The 7,500-nt window shown below is 36.9% G+C and overlaps 1 protein-coding gene across 1 annotated transcript in view; it reads left to right on the top strand.

Moving 5' to 3' along the window:
• LOC135101044 (uncharacterized) overlaps positions 1-7,500 on the top strand; it is a 15,212-nt gene that overhangs the window by 669 nt on the left and 7,043 nt on the right. The window lies entirely within an intron of this gene.

Below are 7,500 nucleotides of genomic sequence, written 5' to 3'. Positions count from 1 at the left end.
CACAGTGACCGGTGACCTCATCCAAATTCCACCTGCAGTGCGTCCTTGCGTGCATTTTAAAAGTACCGATATATCACTGGACTTGTCACTGATGCCTCGTTCACGATCCAGACATTTATTGCATTTTTATCTACGAGTATTTACTGTTTTGAAAGGGGATGCTCTTCGTTATAAAAGCAGGAAATACTTGCTACTGCACACACACACACACACACACACACACACACACACACACACACTAAACAGTATTGCCTTCATTATAACAGAAAAAAAAAAGTTATGTTTCTCGTAACGGGAACAATAAAATAATGGCGAGCGAGCGCACACACACACACACACACACACACACACACACACACACACACACACACACACACAGTACTACCATCACCATAACGAAAAAAGAAAAAAAGTGATGTTCCCTGTAACATAAATAATAAACTAATGATAAAGTTTCCCCCCCCAGCGCACTGCAACAATGAACTATGTAACTACACAACAGATCATATATATTTTTTTTTATTCATCTATTTAACTTTATTTCATTTTGTTGACTTACCTTTTCACTTATTATTTTGCTGCTTTTATTCATTCGCTTTTTTTTCTTTCTTTTTAATCTGAAGAAGCCAGTCTGGAAGTATTACCATTTCCGTTATCATAGGCAGGAGACATTAGTACAGAAGCAGGGGGGGAAGTTGCAACTACATGGAAGAGAGAGAGAGAGAGAGAGAGAGAGAGAGAGGAGAGAGAGAGAGAGAGAGAGAGAGAGAGAGAGAGAGAGAGAGAGAGAGAGAGAGAGAAAGGCAAGATCGTCACTGCCTCATTACAACCACCACTATGTACTTCGTCTGCTTTTTTTTTTTTTTCTCTCTCCTTCTTTTTTGTCGTTGTTGTTTTTTGTCGTTATTATTAGTGATGCTGATCCTGTTACTTCTTACCTATTACGTAATTGTACCAGGTGTTATCATGACAGCGGTTGTGTCTTGAGATGTATCGTTGTCTCTGTTACGGTGAGTGTCTTAGTAATAACACACTCTCACCTCACTAACTACCTGGCGGGGAGTAGATTACATCATTAAGTGTGAAAAAGAAGATAAGTCGATGAAATACGGCTTACAGGTACTTGAGTAACAATAATACTGCCACAAATAATAACAATATGCGGTATAATGATGATAATAATAATGGTAATAATAATAATGGTAATAATAATAATAATAATAATAATAATAATGATAATAATAATAATAATAATAATAATAATAATAATAATAATAATAATAATAATAATAATGATAATAGTAATAATATATTAATAATAATGATGATAATAGTAATAATAATAATAATAATAATAATAATAATAATAATAATAATAATAATAATAATAATAATAATAATAACAATGATAATAATAATGATAATAATAATAATAATAATAATAATAATAATAATAATAATAATAATAACAAGAAGAAGAAGAAGAAGAAGAAGAAGAAGAAGAAGAAGAAGAAGAAGAAGAAGAAGAAAATCAAAACAAGAAAAAATGAACAATAATAATAATAATAATAATAATAATAATAATAATAATAATAATAATAATAATGATATTAACGATAATCCTCTTAGCAAGACCATCAGCGACATTAATATCACACACTTTATTAATTAAGTTAACATTTATGAATCAGTAACTATAACTGTTTCATTTCTTACTTATGCATCTAATTAATTACATAACAGGTAGGCATGTGCACACCTGAGACGGGAAAGTTATTGTGGCAACGGAAAAATTAAGAATATTTTAGTCTATTTATTTCATCTAATTCTGGTTAGGTTAAGTAAAGTTAGGTTAGGTTAAGTTAGGCTAGGTTACGTTAGGCTAGGTTATCTCTTGCTTACTCATAACAAGACACAGGAAGCTTCACGTGGTAGTATTAAGATCGAAGTTAAGCTTACTTTTATATAACAAAACCCACAAGGAAAGCTTCACGTGGGCGAATTATTTATTTATTTATTTATTTTTTCATAACAACATTGCGAAACAAACACTCCATTACATAACCCTGATATAATGCAACGAATACTCCCTACAACACCATCCATCCATTGCCAGTACTATTTCCCTACGGTAATACAACCACTTAAGGACACATTCATCTTTTTTTTTTTTTATTGCAAAACTCATTCTCTATATAAGGGACATCAGTAATGGAGGTTAATGTGATGAAGGGAGGACGCGGTGGAGTAGTAAGGAAGAGGAGAATGAGAGAGTCTTTCATATAAACGTCTTATTACCACGCACATTAATCCCACGACGCTAGCCAGATCAGTCCACCGTGACCGCCGGGTACTCAAGACTCACCCTGGGGAGCTGAAGTGGAGCAAGGTTCGTGATGTGTCTGATAACCTCCAACTTCAAATCTCAACTTTTCGCCTTTAAAGTTAATTTCTCAGTATAATAATAGCTTTCCATCTATTGCCAATATCATTTTACCTGGACCATGAAAACACTAGCTGAGTGATATATAGTTGTCGCGCTTTATTGCAATATTACGTGACTTTCCCTTTACAGATACGTAATACTTTTCAAATTTTCACACGTTCAGAACACCATTTTTTTTTTTTTTTTTTTAGTCAATATAATAATACCTTCCCTTTTTATCGGCATTATTACTTTCCACACAAGAACAAAACAGATACTCGTAGAACATAGTCACTTTTCTATTTTTATTACAGCATTGCGGCATCCTTAAACACTCCACTGCACATCCTTGACAAAACGCTATGAATATTCCCTATAATTTTTCGATATGACAATACCTTTCCTTTTATCACCATTATTATTTTTTTTCCACACAGTAACAAAAACTAATATAAAGGATAGTCACTCTTTTTCTTTTTTTTTTCATAACAACATTGCGAAACAAACACTCCATTACATAACCCTGATATAATGCAAAGAATACTCCCTACAATACCATCTATCCATTGCTAGTACTATTTCCCTACGGTAATACAACCACTTAAGGACACATTCACCTTCTTTTTTTTCTTTTCTTTTTTTTTTTTCTTATTATACCACAGCAAAACTCATTCTCTATAACATAACTCGTAGATAATGTACAGTCTCCTCTACACAACCCCCGCGGCTCACATGAAGGACTGGGTGATCACTTCCTGCTCTGTAAACCCTCATCAGTTACCTATCTACCTCGCTACATCACGTACATTAATGCATTACCATAATACACGTCATTGGGTCAGGAAGCATAAACATAGAGGTAGATTAGGAAGGAAATAAATGGCTGGGGGCTTCCCTTAGGTCAGTGTTGGTGGCCTGCTCAATATTCCAATTAGGTCGTTCATGTATAGTTAGAGTGATTGATAAGCAGTTTGTTGAATATATCTCGTTTGAAAATTGAATAGGTATAGGTATATGGTCTCTCTCTCTCTCTCTCTCTCTCTCTCTCTCTCTCTCTCTCTCTCTCTCTCTCTCTCTCTCTCTCTCTCTCTCTCTCTCTCTCTCTCTCTCTCTGAACATTATACGATCAGCAAACATAACTTCCACATACCTTTAATATATACATATGTAATTTCTAAATAAACATTTCCAAACGTAGAGACACACCGTTTAGTTATTTAGTCTTTTTTTTTTACATGTAAGAGACCAAGGACAAAGAAAGAGAAACAACAAAACGACGACAAAAAAAAAAAAAAAAAAGGATGCCAGGCTAAAAAAAAAAAAAAAGAAAAAAAAATCTCTCCAAAAGACTATTCGAAAACATGAGATACGTACAATTCATTAACGCATCAATCTAAAGCTAAAAAAATAAATAAATAAATAAATAAAAAAAATACGTATAGCTTTTTTTTTTCTTTTTTTTATTTATTTATTTATTTTTTTTTTTTACGAGCGTTTGTGGAAAGTTTTAGGATGGAGCCTGATGGATACTTACGCTATTAACGAGGAGGAAATTGCTCTCTCAGGGAGGATGGAAGGTGGGGAAGAAGGAGAAGACTAAGTTGAAAAGATGACGGAGAAGAAAGATAAGAGCTAAGATAAAAAAAAAAAAAAAAAAAAAAAAGAGGAACAGGAGATGAAGGAGAAGGAGGAGGAGGAAGAGGAAGTGGAGAAGTTGGGATATGAAGATGGGGAAAGGATGAAAAGGAAAATAGGAAGGAGATACGCAATGATGAAATGATGAAATGGAGGAGGTGGAGGAAGGAGAAGAATAAGGACCTGGCTATGTAGAAAGTCTGAAGAAAATAAATAAAAAAAAGGAAAGGAGGAGATACAGAAGAAAAGATAATGTAAAAGAAAAAAAGATGAAGTAAGGAAAGGACTATGTAAGAGAGGGAGAGAGAGAGAGAGAGAGAGAGAGAGAGAGAGAGAGAGAGAGAGAGAGAGAGAGAGAGAGAGAGAGAGAGAGAGAGAGAGAGAGGAGAGAGAGAGAGAGAGAGAGTGTGTGTCAGGTTAAATTGAAAGACAAAAAAATAAACTTATAAATAAAATAAAAATAATGGAAAGAAGCTGTGTAAAGGAAAATATGAAGATGAGAAAGAGAAGCTGAATGAAGGAGAAGATTGGCTAACTTATGTCCAGGAAAACAAGAGGATGGAAAGAGGAGGTGGAAAAAGATATGGAGTTATAAAGTTGAAACGAATGGAGCTGATCTTATTAAACTGCAGTACTTCTTATTGTGTTAAATTTCAGGCTACACCTCTGAAAGTATCAAGGTTTACTACACTACACCACCTCCTAAAGTGTTAAAGTTCAATCTACATTACCTGAGGTCTTAATTTCAGGACACACCACCTCCATAAGTGTTTAAGTTCAGGCTACACCTCTAAAAGTATCAAGGTTTACTACACTACACCACCTCCTAAAGCGTTAAAGTTCAATGTACACCTCCTGATGTGTTGATTTCCACGACACATCACCTCTATAAGTGTTTAAGTTCAGTCTGCAGCTCCTGAAGTGTTGGTTTTAGGACACATTATCTCCTAAGGTGTTTATTAAGTCCAAAACACACCTCTTAGAATATCGAGTTTTACACTACACCATTTCCTGAACTGTTTAATCCTTTCACTGTTATGATCGTCTTCTGTTGCATTCAGATCACCATAATAAATCGTTTGGACGGACATAAACAGAAAATTGAGGTTAAATTCATCTTTGCTAAGTTTCAGAGATACGTTTTTTAACAGACTGTAGTACAAAAAAATAAGTTTTTTAAAAGGTCCAGTGAAAGGGTTAATAAGCTCGTGCTACATCTTTTGAAGTGTTAAATTTAAGATACACCACCTCGGATGTCGAATTTTAAACTACAACTTGCGTCTTACTTTTTTTTTTAAACTATGCGTTACATTTTTTTTTAAATACATGACTACATAACATCCTTTTTTCCTTACGTTTAATACACGCTGCTTCAAAACATTTGCAAACAAAAGCAAGACCAAGCATCATTCTAATACACAGAAAAAAAATTAAAACAAACTGGAAACAAATGTAAAACGAAATTATATATATATATATATTATATATATATATATATATATATATATATATATATATATATATATATAATATATATATATATATATATATATATATATATATATATATATATATATATATCGTGTTTAAAGAAGTGCATGGACAAAAAAGCACCAATTCGAGAAGGAAGAAAGAAAAAGAGAAGGAAACAGAAGGAAAAAATGTGAAGCGAACGAAGAGACAGGAAAGAAGAAGGAATTATATATAGACATTGAGATTTTATGGCCATCCATCACGTGTTGAAAGGGGAGGGCGTGAAGGAAGGGGAAGGAACGAGAGGGGACGGGGAAGTGAATGCGGAAGAGGAAGAGATGGAAGGAAGAAGGGAGAGTGGGAGAGGAAGATGGAATAGATTATGAGGGTGATTCATTTCTCTCTCGCCCTAATACCCTCCATCACACAGACAGAGAGAGAGAGAGAGAGAGAGAGAGAGAGAGAGAGAGAGAGAGAGAGAGAGAGAGAGAGAGAGAGAGAGAGAGAGAGAGAGAGAGAATTAGCTGTCAGATAATACAATGAGAACAATGCATTGCATGAACTTGTTAATTAATGAGCTTTTAAAGAAGAAAAGAGCATGATGTTCTCTCTCTCCTCTCTCTCTCACTCTCTCTCTCTCTCTCTCTCTCTCTCCTCTCTCTCTCTCTCTGTCTGTCTGTCTTGCTGCTAAGGGAGAAATCATGAAACTTCTCATTTCTATAAATAAACAAGTATATCTTCTTCATCTTTTCTTCTTTTCTCCTCCTCTTCCTCCTCCTCCTCCTCCTCCTCCCTCCTCCTCTTCCTCCTCCTCATCCTTCAGTGTCATTCCGGTTGGCATCTTCCCCTTGGTACGTACCTCCTCCTCCTCCTCCTCCTCCTCCTCCTCCTTTCTTTATATTCTTCCTCTTCTCTCTCCTTCTCCTCCTTGTATTCTGTGCCTTCTCTCCTACTTATGTTCTTGTTCCCTATAAATTTTACTGTTTTTTACTCCTCCCTCCTCCCCCTCTCCTCCTCCTCCTCCTCCTCCCCCTCCTCCACTTACCTTCACCTAGTTACAACGACTGCACAAACACCGTTCTTCCTCCATATCATTATAATCCCCTTTCTTTTCCCTCTAAAAACCTTTCCTCCCCATTTTCTCACCTTCCCCATCCCTCCTCTCCTCATCCCTCCCTCTCGCAACCATCCCCTTCTTCTTCCACCCCTTCCTATCCCCCTTGTCTGCCACTTCCCCACCCATCCTTCCCCACCAACACCTCCCTGTCCCCGCCTACATCCTCCCCACTCCCCCTCCCCACCTCTCGTCAGCACCCATCAGTAGCTAAGACCTGAAGGGGGGATGGGGGAGGTATGGGGCGGTTGGCACTCTCAATTAGACCCACAGCAAGACAGCGTGGCACCCTTACCCCTTCAACACGAGGCCCTCGAGTGCCACTTGACCCTCGGATAAGGACGAGGTGACCAGGGGAGTGAGGAGGAGAAGGAGGAGGAGAAGGAGGAGGAGGAAGAAGAGGAGGAGGAAGATGAGTAGGAGGGAGGAGTAGGAGGAGTAGGAATAGAAGGAAGAACATGAGGAGGAGAAGGAGGGAAGTTAAAGCAAAGGAAATGTGTGAACAGAAAGGGGATACTAGTTATGATAATGAGAAAAAGGAAAACAAATAAGTCAAGCAAAGGAGGAGGAGGGGAGGAGGAGGAGGAGGAGGAGGAGGAGGAGGGAGAGGAAGAGGAGGTGAAGGAGAAGGAGGAGGAGGAGAAAGAAGAAGAAAAGGAGGGAGCTAAGGACGACAAGAAGGTGTAGGTAGAACAAGAAGGCAAGAAGAAAGAAGGAGAAATGAAAGGAAGACGATGTTAAGATATGAACACAACTAGAAGGAGGAAGAAGGAAGAAAAACAAGAAGAAAAAGAGAAAAAGAAGAAAGTGGTGTTGCATCTTGGCTTGTGGCTTCCTCCTCCTCCTCTTCCTC

Source organism: Scylla paramamosain, chromosome 6 (genome assembly GCF_035594125.1).
Source record: "Scylla paramamosain isolate STU-SP2022 chromosome 6, ASM3559412v1, whole genome shotgun sequence".
NCBI lineage: Eukaryota > Metazoa > Arthropoda > Malacostraca > Decapoda > Portunidae > Scylla > Scylla paramamosain.
Note: the sequence above shows the minus strand (reverse complement) of the source record. Positions and strands in the feature narration are given on the sequence as shown.